The sequence below is a fragment of the Pinus tabuliformis genome, chromosome J, assembly GCF_031772625.1.
Source record: "Pinus tabuliformis cultivar Carrire ecotype Pingquan chromosome J, CPIR1, whole genome shotgun sequence".
In the NCBI taxonomy this organism is placed as follows: Eukaryota; Viridiplantae; Streptophyta; class Pinopsida; order Pinales; family Pinaceae; genus Pinus; species Pinus tabuliformis.
This window is the reverse complement of record NC_142295.1, coordinates 144020441-144037720: the sequence shown is the minus strand read 5'-3', so window position 1 is coordinate 144037720 and position 17280 is coordinate 144020441.

Sequence of the window (17280 nt, the reverse complement as noted above, 5' to 3'; positions counted from 1 at the left end):
TTTCCCAATGGTCTTTCTTTGCAATTTCAACCAAACATTTCAAGAAACAAAACTATGATCCTAATATCTAGCCTAAAACCCCACAACAACAAATCTAAATCTAATAGAGAGATCCCTCTCTGAGTTTAGAAGGGTTAGCTTCTAAGCTTCAAAGTGGTTGTTTCATTACCTTTGGGTTTCTTTCACAGCCTTAAGAAATTAAGGAGTGATAACACCTATAACATTTAGTTTTTCATTTGGTAGCTCCCTTTCCACTTGAGTGATCTCTTGTTCAATTTGTTAGGGTGTTAGATATTTATAGTCCATGACCGAGTTTTTATCTCACGTCTAGGCTATAGAGAAATCTCATTTTAGGTACTATATTACTCTTTTTTGCACTCTAGCGCTTTGTCTAGGCATGTATATAGAATGAAAGGAGGAGATAATTGTGGTAGTTGTACAAAACTTTGAGAATGTGGTGGGGCAATAACTCAACCCTGAAAGCTTGTGAATAAGATCGAGAGTAGGAGAAATCCTTAAACCTGTAACAATCATAGTGAGAAAGTTTGGGACAAATTGAATATTGGAAGTAAGAACAAACTACCAAAAAATCACAGCTTACCTAGGAACTCCTGTACCATAGGGCCTTGGAGGTAGCTCTCTAGGAAGTCTCAAACAAATGTATTTAAGATATGTGTAATAGTTTATGTTTGTATCTATGTTCACGCTTTTTCATTGTGTGGAAACCAACAATGTTTTGTTTGAATTTCAAGTTTAAAATGTGTAATCTACACATTCCAAGTGCTCAATGGGATTTTCAAGGCCTTGAATCCATTTGTGTGTTTAAAAATTCAATTTAAAAAATGAAAAATTACACATGGTCTATTAAGCATCAATAATGATCAACTTTTTTATGGTGCAATGATTTTTCAAGTTTTGCAATCTAAGAAAAGGTTTGCACCTCAAGAGATTTGATCCCTCTTAGTGATAGTTTGCATATTAATATTTAGTAGATATGTTATTAAAATAATCTATACATATAATTAAATTTGTTAAATATTAATTACTAATCATTACTTCTTACTCTCCTAACAACACCTTCTAAGACCTTCAAATTTTACTATTAAATTACACTAAATGAATTGACATCATTGTCACCAACTTCCGGTTAAAGTGACCAACTACAACTGTTCAATTGAATTGAATAAGTATCACAGTATATTTGTATTAAACAAATACAATGTGACTTGAGGAGATATTAATCATGGAAATAATATATTGATGTATAGAGTAATATAACACTTATTCTATTATAACCTAATAACTTTTTGGTTTGGTTTTACTTTTTCGCTCTTTTTCATTGTTTTCAAAATTTTGTAGGAATTGTCTTGGGGGTAGTTTAATTGGTGAATGAAGTGATATATAATTGTGTAGACTAAGATATATAAGTTTCAATCCCTATGTTGTAACTAGGTCTATGGAGAAGAGGAAACGTCATATACCACATAGGTATAGCGGTAGTAGCCAGAATCAACACCATGTCAAGCGAGTACAAGACTAATCTAGTTGTTGATCCCTCTTATGGCAAAAAAAAAAAGGAAAATGTAAGAATATTTTTTTGAATTGTAAGTTTTAGTTGTATATTATGTATAATTAGAGTATTAAAGGAGTTTTTCAGGTTCAATCTGTTAAGTTCATTTTAAACAACTAAAATTCACAATCTTCTCGAGGCTTTTCAGTTTGTTGAATCCATTTATCCATTCAACAATTTATTTTAAATAATTAAGATGCACATTTTTTCTAAAAAATATATATATAACCACATTCTAGGAAAAAAAACAACGACCATTTAATAATTAAGTTGTGCATTTTATTATTTCTATTCATAAAAATGGAAGCTAGATCTATGTTACTAGGTTGCAGTTTCAACTAAAGTTGGAGAATCTATGTTCATTAGAGGAATTTTGAGGTCAAAGTGAGTTTTAAAACAAAAAATGTAATAACAAAATTAACTTTGAAAGGACCAATAGGATTCAATATGATGATGTTATCCTGAGAATAAATATTTTGGAGAGAGAGAAGAAGAAAACTATTTTTTTTATTGCATTTTTGGCTTATCTCTTTATAGGTTTACTCAAATGTCAAGCGTAGTGATTTGAGAGATAGGGAATTAAATTCCACATCCAAAAAGTACTGACTCTACATACTTCTAAGTACAACCACATTGAAAAATGAAAATACATGGAAAAAGCATGTAACATGTTTTTCCATTTGTTTTCAATTTTTTTTTTATGGTCTACTTAGAGATATGTAGAGTGTGTACTTGTTGGATGTAGAATTTAATTCCACATACAATGGATGTCTACACTTGACATCAAGGAAAATTTTAAGGATGAAAGTTTATTTTAATGTTTAAAAACCTTGGCGAATCTTACTAGTCTCTAATACGCTAATTGTAAAATGTTTGGTAATATTTTTGTAAAGATATTTATATTTCTCATGATTTCATATTAGTCTATATAATTTTATACTATAAAATGCTGGTGAATCATTTTTAGAAAAAAAAAAAATTGCCGAATATTTTTTTTTTTGGAAAAAAACATGGAAGATTAGCCCACTTGCAAATATTAGCCCCTAAAATTTTCCATACTTGACATTCGAATAACCTATAAAAGGATAACCCAAAATTAAAAAAAAAAAAAAAAAACTAGTTTTTTTTTTAATTCATACTGTTATTTTATTGTTTTCCGACCCATTTTAAACTTGGAAATTCCCTTAATAAAAAATATTGTTTTCCAACCCATTTTAAACTTGGAAATTCCCTTAATAAAAAATATTTTCTCACAATGGTTTGAAGCAATGTTAAAACTTCATTTAACAAGAAGAATACTTTATCAAAAGTGGAACTATGTTTAATATTATGAAATAGATTAATTAGGTATGCAACTAAATCCACTCAAATTATATTTTTTATTAAAATATTGTAAATAATTTGTCCTTAAGTTTGGCAGAATATTGTCTATGCTCCCATAATTGTCATCATAGCTATAAACAACTATGTGCGAATTTGATTCTATTTACTTTGTTTACATATCAAATTAACCAAATTTATATTAATTTGTTTACAAATAAATCAACCAAATTTATATCTATTAGAATGTTCTATTATTATATATTTAATACTAGAATGTCTTAGTGATATTACATATCTAAATCTCTTAAAAAACAATGATCAAATATTGTAATTTTTGGTTTAAAATATAAAACCAACTATCAAACAAATAAATATATATGTTTAATGAAATACATCTTAATGCGATCTAAAATTATCTTTTCATTTTTCCAAGTACACGAGTGGAAGCTACCAAGTACACGAGTGGAAGCTAAGTTAGCTAAGTTTCCCTACTATTCCATGTTTGGTTATTTTTTCCTCTTTAACTCTTTTATCCTCTTAGTTTCTAATCAAAGGTTTAAGCTCTTTTATCCTCTCAGTTTGTAATCGAAGCTTTATGGTATCTCAGGACCTTTCCTAATCGTGACAAAAACATATCTCTAGGCATACTCTGCTTCCACATAGCCATTTCGGCAGTACTCTGCTTCCACATTGCCATTTAGTCTCTTAGTTGTTCCTTTCCCTCTTCTCAGTCAAACAGCACGTGTTTTTGCTATCAGTTATCCCCATATGAAATCTCTCTCATGTCCATGATGTCATGAAGCTTTGAAACCCTCAGGTTTTCCCTAGCTACACTGTACCATCGACTCCATCTTCCAATTCTCAATCTTCAAATCTCCCTTCTAATAGTTCTATCATTGCCTTGCTCTATGTTACCTTGCTCGTGACTACCTAACTTCAAAGAAATTGATGATATATGCTTCTAACATCGTTGGAAAAGCTTTGGTGGAAGTTCTATTGGAGTGAAAGGCATGGATTTTTCTTCCTCGGCCCTTAACAATTAGCCTTGTTTGAATTTACTCTTTGTCAAAACCCCAAATTTCTTCTTCCAGTAAGAATTTTTGCTAGAAACTCCTAATTCTTGAGTTATTGGTTATTTCAAACAATGCTTGTTTGATTTTAATTCGACAAGGAACAACATAATAGGAAATGTGATGGGTGTACGTGGGAAACTTGGATCCATGAGTGACGGGGTCGGAATTGGAGGATGAATTCAGTGTTCATGGCATTATGTGCAGTATATCAATAGTGTCATATATTATTTCACCGTGCGCTGTATTCCACCATCGCCAGAATCCTTCACCACCTCAACGCACACCGACTTGGCTGAACATATTCGAAAGGGTAACACCTCCTTACCTCATTCAAATATAAAGGGGCAACACCGCCTGCAAAAATTATTATTCTAATTGATGTAACCGACTAATTTTTTTTTATATAAATAGAGATGCTCAGCTAGAGGCGATCATCCCAGTCTCGGTTTTCATATTTGCATGCGTAAATTAGTAGTTATATACATTTTGTAGTGTATCTGTGCTCTGCTTTTTTTATCAACTGGTATTAGATCTAGTTTTTAGTTTGTTGGAATCTCAGAGTGAGGCTGAGAGAATTTAAGTATCCATTTTCGTGTAAGCTTCAATGTAATTATTGTACAAAGCACTCGTGACTGAAAGAGTTGGTGTTGTTGAGGAATTGTTGCCGAGTGGTGTAGAGATACATTGAAGAGAAATATTTTTTGCGTAGGGTAGTTTTGCTTCATGATGTGATTGTTCCATCTATCCCAGAAAAAGTGCAGCTTGGAGGTTCGAAGATTGTATGCTGAACGTAAGCTTTCCCTGAGTTATTACTGGAGGAATTTTAAATTCAAATTTTTATACCAATGCAACACTAGTCTTTTTGCTGCGAGTTCTTTTGCTATCTTTACAAAATTATATGCTTCTCCTCGAGTATTATGAGTCCAATTTCTCTTCATATATGCCAATAAATCTCTTATCTGTCACGTCAAGGTCAATCATTAAGTTATTATCTTGACTTACTACTGAGTTACTACCCGTGAGTATCTTGAGTATCTTGGTTTTGTTTTTTTATGGAGAATGGTCTATGTTGTTTAAATTATTTTTCTACAGGGTAGAGAAGCATCTACATCATGTTTTCCAACACCATCGTTTTTTGTTTTTTCTAAACTTGTTCATTGTTATAAGAAACTCATCCATGTTTCCATAGTATTTCATATTGTTATAAGCAACTCATCCATATTTAGAGAGTATTTCATATTCACTTATTATTGCTAGTGAATAAGCCTAAGTTGTCATCCTCTTTTTTAATTGTCGTGAGCTTGAAGAGCTATAGCCATATTGTGAAAGTACTCTTACATTCCATCTTAAGAATTCAGTCTTCTGTGAGAAGATGGTGAGAAATACCAATATTACTCAGTCATCAGTTCCTATTCTAGATGAGAAAAAATATGATTCATGGTCTATTTAAATGAGAACATTGTTGCATTCTCATGATATTTGGGATTCATTACTGATGGTTATCTAGAGCCTGTGTGTAAGGACCTGCGGTTCGAGGCATGACCACCACGTGATGTGCAGAGGTTTGGCTAAGACAAAAGAGAGCACGAGCTAGGGACATAACCGAGCGAAGCACTTGAGCGCGTGCGAAAGTGATGAAGCGGTTGGAAACTTATATGGAGGACGAGCTAGGGCGTCCGTTAAATAAGCCGACCTCATGTGGTAACAATTCGGGCGATGGTTGGATGGGCCGACCGAATGAAAGGGGAACCGAATTAACATGTGAGGGCATTGGTTGAACATAAAACGAAGGTCGGCCAAGGGGTGGCATGACCGCACAAGCAAGCATATATATTATATGCGATGCTCATTCATTTGGCACCAACGATTTCAAACATCACAACTCAAGCGAGGAGAAGTGCGAGATAGAGGTGAAGCCGCAGCAAGGTGAGGCGCAACTCTTATGTGCCCATCCTTGGGCAAGGCCACATGAAGATAACACATGGGTCTCGGTTCTTGGGTGAGGGTGCGGGTGAAGGCACCCATTGTTCGGATGAGGAGCGCGGGTGGTGACTCGGGTGAGTTGCCCGCCTGGCATGTAAAGCGAAACATGGTAGAGACTTCGGTGAGGTCGTCACCAGTTGAAACGAAATGAAGGTGTCTTGGGTGACTCGGTAGGTCACCTGCCCGTCGTGCACAAAGAAATAAAGTTCGGTTGAGGAGCGGTTGGCAGCTCGTGTGAGGGCGCGCCCACCAAGCTCGGGCAAAGAACTTTGGTTGGCAGATGAAGGTTTGGCAAGTTGTAAATTTGGCTAAGTATGAAACTTGGTGTTTCCCAAGTATATTTGTGAAGCTTTGTAAATATTGGAAAGTTGGTTAATATAACATATTCGGGCAGACTCATTGTCCAAGGAGTTGCCCCTCCCTTTATACTGTTCAATTGTGTTCCTCATTTATAATTGCCGATGATAATGAATGTGTATGGGCGTTCATTGGTATAAAGGAAACATAATAATTATTTGGTTGAGAAACACAAACTAAGTAGCACAAGTGGTTAGGTGTAGTCCATGAACATAAGTATTGGTGAAAAGAAGGTGTTCGGTGATGCCGCAACTCGCCAAGTACGGTTGCAAGACTACCGTAGGCCTGGGGGCATGGCAGTTGGTATCAGAGCTAGTCTGAAGACTTGGAGAAGGCTTGCAGGAAACTGGGAGAAGCAAGTGCATATACACTTGACAGTTGATGACAGTGGAAGCGGGTACTTATAGGTGAAGGGTGCTGGTTTCACATACAAGTGGAACAAGAGCTGGTTTGTGGTTGCAGGGAACTTGGTGAAGTTGGTGAACTGAATCAAGGAGTTGATTCTACAAAGACCAAAGACCTGAAAGGAAGTTCAAGTTTTGCAGGTGATAGGTGGAATATCAGGGTGAATGGTGAAACAGGTTTAGCAGAGGAGAATCTTAGTGCTTGGGCCAAGCTGAACGACAAGGCATGGCAAGTTTGGAAGAATGTGAAGGGAAGCTCTTGCTTACCTTGTACAGGTTGAAGCAGATGAAAGAAGAGAATCCCTGGATTTGAAAGGAACTTTATGTCTTGGAAAGGAATGTTGAAGACGAACTTCTTCAACTTGGTTGGACCATGGAGCAGGATGAAGTTGCAGATTGTGATGACAAGGAAGAGGAAGCCGTGATGATTGAGGATGTTGCAAATGTGACAATGATGGAGGATGAACTTGAGATTGATCAAGTTGAACTTGGATCGTGCAATTTGCATACATGGATGGATGGGGATACTCACTTGGAGGAGCCTCATGATGATAATGTAAGTACTATTGATACTTTTGTTTCATTTGAGCATTTGGTAGATGAACCGCATGCAGGGAAGGACAAAATTAATTTGCCGATGCACGGGAGCATCTTACCATGGATGACTATGATGAGACCTTGTATGGAGAAGCAAGGATTGTTGATTGCTGCAGGACTTGTTGGGGTTGTTTGTGACCTTATGGTAGAAGGTGCAAAACTCTGTGACAAGGGAGGAACATGATGATCGTTTTGGAGGAATGGGTCATTCTTTAGCCACATGGAGAATTGGCTAAGTGCCCAGAATGACTCATGGACAGATTGGAGGAGGGCACACACTTGAATTGCTTGGGTGGACTTCTCATGGCCGAGACCAAGAGAGGTAGTCTTGGTGGAACCTTTTGTGGGGGAACTATGATGGAGAGACTCATGTGATGACGATATGGTTGGGTGACCGAGTTCACTAGACCGAAGATTGTAGACTTGGATGGGGATGACTTATTGTTGTGATGGATCTACTTGATTGGACTACATGGGTAACTTAGTCATGGACATCAGGTTGGAGACATGGAGCATGGCAGTCTTATGCAGGGACATGATGTAGGAGCACTTGTACAGGTGTCACTTATGGGCATCCAATGAGGAGTGCCAAGGCAAGGATGTTGTGTAGGTGGATTTGCTAGTGTGACATGGAGACTTATTTATGAGCCGATGGGGATGTTGTGCACTCTTGTACAACAAGACCATGGACTTGGATGGAGTTTTGAGTAGACTATGGAGCATTCCTACTACATGGAGAGCTGAGGCAACTTGCAGAGACCATTGGGCCGAGACTTGTATGCTTGCTAGAGTGTTGGTTGGAGATGATTCGTGGAGCTCATGATGACATGAGGTTGTGACTTTTAGGGACTTCATATATGGTGGACTTGTAGGATCTAATGCATTGAGGAGTTGAGGTCAGGGACTTTGATGCAGTATGGGATGCATACTTTCAAGTACATGTATGGGTGTAGCTTGAAAGAATGACTTGATGTAGAGGATCGATATGAGACACTTTGGAGTGATGGAGTTACAATGATGATGAGGCCTTGGTGGCAACACTTGGGCATGGGTTGAGTCGAGACTTAACCAATTTTTACACATGGGAGCTAATTGATCTATGATCATGGGCAGCACATGGATAGATGAGACATGTGTATACTTGTTTCATGTGTAGACTTGAGACATGTGTATACTTGTATACATGTGTAGACTTGAGGGATGGCACATATAGATATGATGGAGGTTGCTTCATGGACCTGGACATGGCACATCGAGAGTCGGAGTTTGATGAGATGATCTCTTCACTTTGAGGAGATGGATGTTTTGCATATGGATGGATGATGTTGGAATAGATGCGGCTGATTTCATGCAACACATTGACACCGAACATCATGGACAACATGTTGCAGATGAGATGGAGACTACTTCATGGACCTGAGCATGGATTACACTTATATGGAGATGGATTCTTGATCGAGTTGATGATGTGACGGGATGTTCAGAGAAATGACAAATGATGGTATGAGGATGTTCACTCTCATGGTTTGAGCATGACAGTTGGACTGATCACCCGACTAGTTCAAACATGGGGTCTGGAAGTGTGCAAAGATGTGTAGCATTATGTTAGAGTATCATGGTAGCAGTTCACATGATGACGATACATGATGAGGTCGACACGAGATGTTGCAGGAAGCATGTAGCTTAAGATGGGGGGCTAGCCTTCCATGATGGGGAGCAGCATGTGGAGATTGTGACGAGATGGTTGATGATCATGGATTGAGATGATTTCTGAGATATGACATACTGATGGGGTGTATACCTTGGTATGGTGATCTTGGTGACAGATGGTTGTCGGGACAAGGTATTGTCGAGGATGACAATGATTTCAAGTGGGGGAGGATGTAAGGACCTACAGTTCGAGGCACGACCACCACGCGATGTGCGAAGGTTTGGCTAAGACAAAAGAGCGCACGAGCTAGAGACATAACCGAGCAAAGCACTTGAGTGCGTGTGAAAGTGATGAAGCGGTTGGAAACTTATATGGAGGACGAGCTAGGGAGTTCGTTAAACAAGCCGACCTCATGTGGTAACAATTCGGGCGATGGTTGGATTGGCCGAACGAATGAAAGGAGAACCGAATTAACATGTGACGGCGTCGGCTAAACATAAAACAAAGGTCGGCCAAGGGGTGGCATGAATGCACAAGTAAGCATATATATTATATGCGATGTTGATTCATTTGGCACCAACGAATTTGAACATCACAACTCGAGCGAGGAGAAGTGTGAGATAGAGGTGAAGCCATAGCAAGGTGAGGCACAGCTCTTATGCGCCCATCCTTGGGCAAGGCTGTATGAAGATAATGCATGGGTCTCAATTCTTGGGTGAGGGCATGGGTGAAGGTGATCATCATTTGGACGAGCAGCACAAGTGGTGACTCAAGTGAGTCGCCCGCTCGGTGTGTAAAGCGAAACGCGGTAGAGACTTCGGTGAGGTTGTCGCCGATTGAAATGAAACGAAGGTGTCTTAGGTGACTCGGGTAGGTCACCCACCCGTCGTGCATGAAGAAACAAAGTTCAGTTGAGGAGTCGTTGGCAGCTCATGTGAGGGCACACCCACCCAGCTGAGGCAAAGAACTTTGGTTGGCACACGAAGGTGTGGCAAGTTGTAAATTTGGCTATGTATGAAACTTGGTGTTTCCCAAGTATACTTGTGAAGCTTTGTAAATATTATAAAGTTGGTTAATATAATATATTCGGGCAGACTCATTGTTTAGGGAGTTGCCCCTCCCTTTATACTATGCAATTATGTTCTTCATTTATAATTACTGATGATAATGAATGTGTATGGGTGTTCATTGGTAAAAAGGAAACATAATAATTACTTGGTTGAGAAACACAAACTAAGTAGGACAAGTGGTTAGGGGTAGTCCATGAACATAAGTATTGATGAAAAGAAAGTGTTCGGTGGTGCCGTACCTCACCAAGTACGGTTTCAAGACTGCCGTAGGCCTAGGGGCGTGACACTATGGATTAGGAAGGAGTGATGCCCCTTACAAATGATGAACAAACGTTGCTGAGAGAGAACAAAAAGAAGGACAATAAAGCTCTTGGCATTATTCAATAAGGCTTAGATTATGTGCTATTTTCAAAAGCATCAAGTGCAAAATATTCAAAGAAGGCATGGAACACTCTCGAATTGTGTTATAAGGGTGCATCAAAAGTGAAGAATGTCGAGTTGCATAATTCGAGAAGAGACTTTGAGAATGTGAAAATCGAAGACATTGAAACCGTGGATGATTTTATGACTCAAGTCATGAGTATTTTTAATAAATTGAGACAATATTGAGAAGAACTCTCAAACAAGAGAGTGATCGAGAAAGTCCTTAGAAGTTTTCCAAATAAATTTTAAGTCGTTGTTATATCCATAGAACAGTTCATGGACACAAGTAAAATGTAAATTTGTGAGTTGATTAGTTCATTGATTGCACATGAATCTGAGATGTCAATATATGATGATAGCATGTTGGATAATGCCTTTAAAACTCAGCAACAATTTAATAGAGGAAGAGGCAGAGGAAGATCAAGTAATAGAGCAAGAGGTGACATAATAGTTGATCAAAGACATTTGTGAGATAACTATGGTCATTCTCAACAACATCCTTCTTATTTGAGGGGGAGTAACAATAGAACTTGACATTGAGGAAATCAAATGTATGATATGTCTAAATTTTAGTGTTATTATTGCAAAAGATATGGCCATTTTTTTACTAAGTGTTTGAAGAGGCAGGAAGATGCTAGTAAGAAATTTGCAAACGTTAATCGGAATTGAGTATCTTTGACTTGTAATGTGACTCAAGAATTTTTGAATGATATTTGGTTTTTGGATAGTGGTTGAAGAAATCACATGACTGGAAACAATATTTTTTTGTCACTCTAGACACAAGTATTTAGTCTGAAGTCAAATTGGTAATGATAATAACGTATGTGTTAAAGGTATAGGAGTCATTGTTGTTTATAATAAAAATGGTTAGAGGAGAACAATTGGTGATGTGCATTATGTACCTAGTTTAAAATGTAATTTGTTGAGCATTGGACAACTGATCGAGAAGATGTATAAATTTTCTTCAACAATAATATGTGCGCTATCATTGATAAATATCCATGCAAACATCTGATAGCAAGAGTGGAAATGAAAAAGAATAGGATTCTTCTGCTTATAGTGAGAAATGAATTGTCTCCCTCCTTGAATGCTTATAAAACTAAGAATTTGGATGAGTTGTGCTTATGGCACTTAAGATATGGTCATTTTATATTTTGGTGGTCTATATTTGTTACACAAGAAATAGATGGTGAAAGGGTTACCTAGTATTCAACAACCAACAAGATCATGTGAAAGTTGTATACTTGCAAAGCATCATAGACATAGATTTGTATCTAAAGTTTCATATAGGGAGAAAGCTCCACGAGAGATTGTTAACACGAACTTGTGTGGACTAATCCAAAAAACTTCATTGCTTGGTAGTGTTTAATTTTTAACTTTTATTGTTGGCTACAGTCGAAAATATTGGGTTTATCTTCAAAAATAGAAATATGTAGCATTTTCTGCATTTTAAATATTTAAAGCTATGTTTGAAAGAGAAAGTGGAAATCGTATTAAAATTTTGAAATCAAAGAGAGGTGATGAATATATGCTAACGAATTTCATTGATTTTTGTGAATCATATGCAATCAAGAGGAAATTTACTGCATGTTATGCTCCACAAAAAAATGGAATAGCTACAAGGAACAATTGAACTATTATGAATATGGCTCAAAACATGTTAAAGGAAAAAAATCCACTAAATGAATATTAGGGAGAAGCAGTAGCTTGTGTTTTTTATATCCTTAACAAAAGTCTGACTAAGAGCATGAAGGAATGAGCTCTCGAAGAAGCCCATACTGGTAAGAGTTGTCATATATCTCATTTAAGAATTTTTAGATGCATTGCTTATCCATTGCATGTACCTAAAGAATTGAGAAATAATTTAAATGACATAAGTGAGAAATGTATCTTTATTGGATACAATGAGAATTATAAAGCATATAGACTCTATAATCCCATCACCAAGAAATATATTATCAATATAGATGTTGAGTTTAAGTAAGAAGAAGCTTAGGATGGAAGCATAGATAAATTTGCTGCAAAGGGAGTTCTATTATCTCATGGAGATGATGATGATTATCAACAAGAAGTACAAGGTGGACAATCGATTCCATATGCACCTGTTGCAAGCATTTCAACAAGCCAATCACAAACAGTCAGTCCATTACAATGTAGAACACAAAGAAATCAAGAACATGGTGAATCATCAACTTATGGTGGACAACAAACAACAAGATCAGAGGTGAGTAATGAATCTAATCCTACAATAGTTTCATTAAAGAACAATACTAAAAGTCAGAAGACTAGAAGTTTAAAGGAATAGTATGAGAAGAATGATCAAATAGATAAAGTTTCAAATTATGCATTAATAGCATATGATCCTGTAAATTTTGATGATGTTGTAAAAGAAGTACTCTAGATAAAAGCTATGGAGGAAGAAATTGATGCTATAGAAATAAATAATACTCGAGAACTTGTAGATTTTCCTAAACGTAAAAATACTATAGGTGTTAAATGGATTTACAAAACTAAAGTGAATACTTAAGGAGAAATTGAAAAGCATCAAGCAAGACTTGTAGCTCAGCGGTTAAATTAGCATCCTTCTATTGATTATATTGAAAATTTTGCGCATGTAGCTATACTTGAGGTAGTAAGAACAATATTAGTTATTGTTGCACAAAATAAATGGAAAATATATCAGATGGATCTTAAATACGTATTTTTAAATGGTTTTTTGGCAAAAGAAATTTATGTGAAACAACCTCATGGATATGAAATTGTTGGGAAAGAAAATTAAGTTTAAAAATTAAACAAAGAATTATATGGATTGAAACAAGCACCCCGGGTATGGTATGGTAGAATTGATGAATATCTGAATAATAATGGATTCATCAAGAGTCCAAGTGAGGAAAATTTGTATGCAAAGTAAACCAGGAAGGTAAATTTTTTATTATGTGCCTATATGTTGATGACTTGATTTTCACTCGAGATCATTCAATATATGATTTTAAGACAAGCATGAAGATAGAATTTGATATGACTGATTTAGTCGTAATGAAATGTTTTCATGGTATTGAAGTAACTATTTTCATTTGTCAATCTAGGTATGGAAAGGATATATTGAAAAGGTTCAGGATAGAAAATTGTAACCCAGTTGTAACCCTAATTGCAATTGGTACAAACCATAGTAAGAATGATCAAGGTTCAAATGTTGATCCAGCATTGTATAAGAAATTGGTTGGAAGTCTTATGTATTGGACTGCAACAAGGGCCGATATAATGTTTGTTGTAAGTTTAATTTCTAGATTCATGGAGTCTTTGAAGAGTACCCATCAATCGACTCGTTGGAAAAATGATTTTAAGATATGTTGTTGGAACAATAAATTATGTTATCCTTTATACATATTATTCAAATTTTAAACTAAATGGATATACAGATAGTGATTTTGTAGGAAATATTGATGACATGAAGAGCACATCTGGGAATGTGTTCAATTTTGGTTCAGGTGGAGTTCCATGGGCATCAGTGAAGCAATCCATTATTACCCTATCATCAACTGAAGCAAAGTATTTTGCAGCGACATCAACAACAGGTCAAACTATGTGGATGAGAAGAATTTTGAAAGTGTTGTTGCATTAACAGAAAAACCCAACTCAGATTGTATGTGACAACAAATCTACTATTGCATTATCAAGAAATCATGTTTTCCATAAGAATATTAAATATATTGATATGATGCATCACTTCATTCGAGAATTAGTAAGCAATAATGAAATATGTATCGAGTTTTGCAGATCAAAAGACCATTTTGCACATATTTACAAAATCTTTGGGAAACAAATTGTTCGAATCCCAGGAAAAATATAGGAGTATGTATGATGTAATGACATTTTTGATATAATAGCCAAATTTTGTTTTATTGTGAGATAATTAAGGGGGAAAATTTCAAATAATTCTTTCACCTTGCACCGTCTTTGCTAGAATCCTCCACTGCCTCATCACACAACCACATGGCTTGAACATAATTGAAAGGGCAACACCGCCTTACCTCCTTCAAATATGAATGGGAAACATAGCCTGTAAATATCATTATTCTAAGTGATGCAACAGAATATCTTTTTTGTATAAATAGAGATGCTTAGCGAGATGTGATCATCCTAGCTTTGGCCTTCACATTTGAATGAGTAAATTAGCATTTATAGCTGTGCTTTGTAATTTCTATTTGCTCTATTTTTTTATCACATAGTTCATAAGTCACGTGATTTTTCTTTCATTGAATTTGAGTACCATAGGGATGCGACTAATAATGTACGTGCTTTGAATGGTAGGAATCATGATATGGTTTAGCTCCCTCACAATTCCAAGGAGTATGTCCACCATCGAAGAGATGTCCATCATGTCATTATCATTTCATTCGTCTTACTACGACCATTGTCCTCTTCATGGTTGTACTAAATGACCTCGCGCTATGAATTGAGACCTCGTTGAGCTCTTTGAAGTCAAGAACCCATTTCATTTGATTATTTTGATGTTTCACTCCATTCATTCCCCATCCTTACAGTATGTTTTCACAAGCTCCATATCCGGAGATGTGAAGGAGACATGACTAGTAACAAGCCATCAATTATTTTTACGAGAAATATATGTTGTGGAGTAGACCAGATTCCTGATTACAGAGGGAGAACATCTCGAGGTCATCAATACAGCTTATCTATCAGTGGATTTAAAAATTTTTGGGACCCAAACAACCATTGGAAGTGTTTCCATTTGTTGATATGGGACTTGCGTACATCTGCCACTGACAAATTATGCATTCAGTAGTAGGTCATCAAGATTAGGTTCTTTCTTCCAATTCTTTAAATGAGTAACAATGTAAACTTTGAAACGGGAACTATAAACTCAAAATAGGAACTCTGGTGAAAAAACCCTGTAAAAACATCAAAAACAATGCTAAAAACGAAAAGTGTTGATGCTCGAATAACAACTTTTCTTTTCTAGGGTAAATTTTCAACATGTTTTAAAAATGGTGGTGAAAACCAATTTGTTGTGCAAAAATTGTCCAAAAAACACCTTCAAAGCAAAAAGTGTTCATGTTCGAATAACACTTTGCATAAAACACCCTCAAAACAAAAAGTGTTGATATTCGAATAACACTTTTTTTTTCAATGGTAAATTTTGTGCAAAAAACACCCTCAAAACAAAAAGTGTTGACGCTGGAATAACATTTTTTTTTCAAGGGCAAATTTTCAACATTTCGAAATAATGGCAAGAAAGATTTCATCATGACTCCAAAAAACATTAAAATTTCAAAAGAATAATGAAAGCATTAAAAAAATAAAAAATAAATAAAACAATGGAAAAACACAAAACAAAAAAAGTTAAAAAAATAACAAAACCTAAATTAAACTATATATTAAAAACAAAACATATCATTAAAAAAAACAACAAAAAATCAAATATATAAAAAAAGACAAAAAAAAATAAGCAATCATAAAACTGTTTAAAAAAAACAAAATTAACCTATAAAATATAAGACTTCAAAAATAAAAAAATAAAATTATAAATTATAAACAAATAAATAGTAAGCAAAACATATTTAAAAAAAAACGTAAAACAAAAAATGATCTTTTACGCCATAAAAAAAATTGGAAAAAAAAAACAAAAGAAAAATATGGAAAAGAAAAAAAAATATTAAAAGAAACTATAAAATTAAGTAGGTAAAAATAGAAGAATTATAAAAAACATTAACAAAAAACAAAAAAAAAAATGAAAATTAACAAAGAAACTAAATTTAAAAGAAACAATAGAAAATTAACAAACAATTTTTTTTTAAAAACTACTAAAATTAAGATTAAAAACATTTAAAAAATCCTAAAAAGACAAAAGTATACTTAAATAAAAAACAAACAAGAAAAACCAAAACCTAATCAAAAAGTAAAAAATATATATGTATTTTCAAATATATATAAAAAAAACAAAATATATTTAAATTTAAAACAAAATATATATATTTTTTATTAAAAAAAATGAAAACATTTAAAAAATTTATTAAAAAAAATTCTAGACCATTTTAAAAACAAATATTTTATTTAAAACAAAATAAAAAAAGTTGTTAACCATTTTTTTATTAAATAATCTTTTAATTTTTTTTAAACAATTTTTTTTTATTTAAAAAAAATAAATGGACTCACCTGACCGCTTGTGGTGGTGAGGCCGTGCGCAGAGGGGCTGTATGCAGCCTCCTCCACCCAGGGACGTGCCACCATGGGTGACTGGGCGGTGGCGGGTCGACAATCGACCCATGACTGCTCGGCCGCCTGTGGTGGCACGACCCAAGGTTTGTGAAACAGAGATGGGCAATAGAAATTTGTGAAACACAGATACACAATATAGATAGCAATTTGTGCAACACAGATGTGCAATGGCAATTTGCAAAACACATATGTGCAATACATATAGCAATTTGTGCAACATAGAAGCGCAATAGCAATTTGCGAAACACAAGTGAAACACAGATACAAAACTTAGATATGAAACATAGATAGTATTATATTTTCAAGATGATCTTACAATAACTCTCTGGTCCTAAATATAAGGACCTTCAAGAGTCTCAGCATCATTTCTTTTCAAATCATCCTCTCTGTAAAGTTTCAAACCTTATCCTACCAAATCAACATAGTACAATAATATCAAGAGAAAATCAGTATGACATAACTAAAGTTGATACACGTTGGATATTCCTTTTAAAAAGGAACCCACGAAACGAAAATAAAGGACTCTTGAAAATAATAAAAGTTGATACATAGTGGAGATTCTTTGAAAAACAAATCCATGAAAGGACCCTTG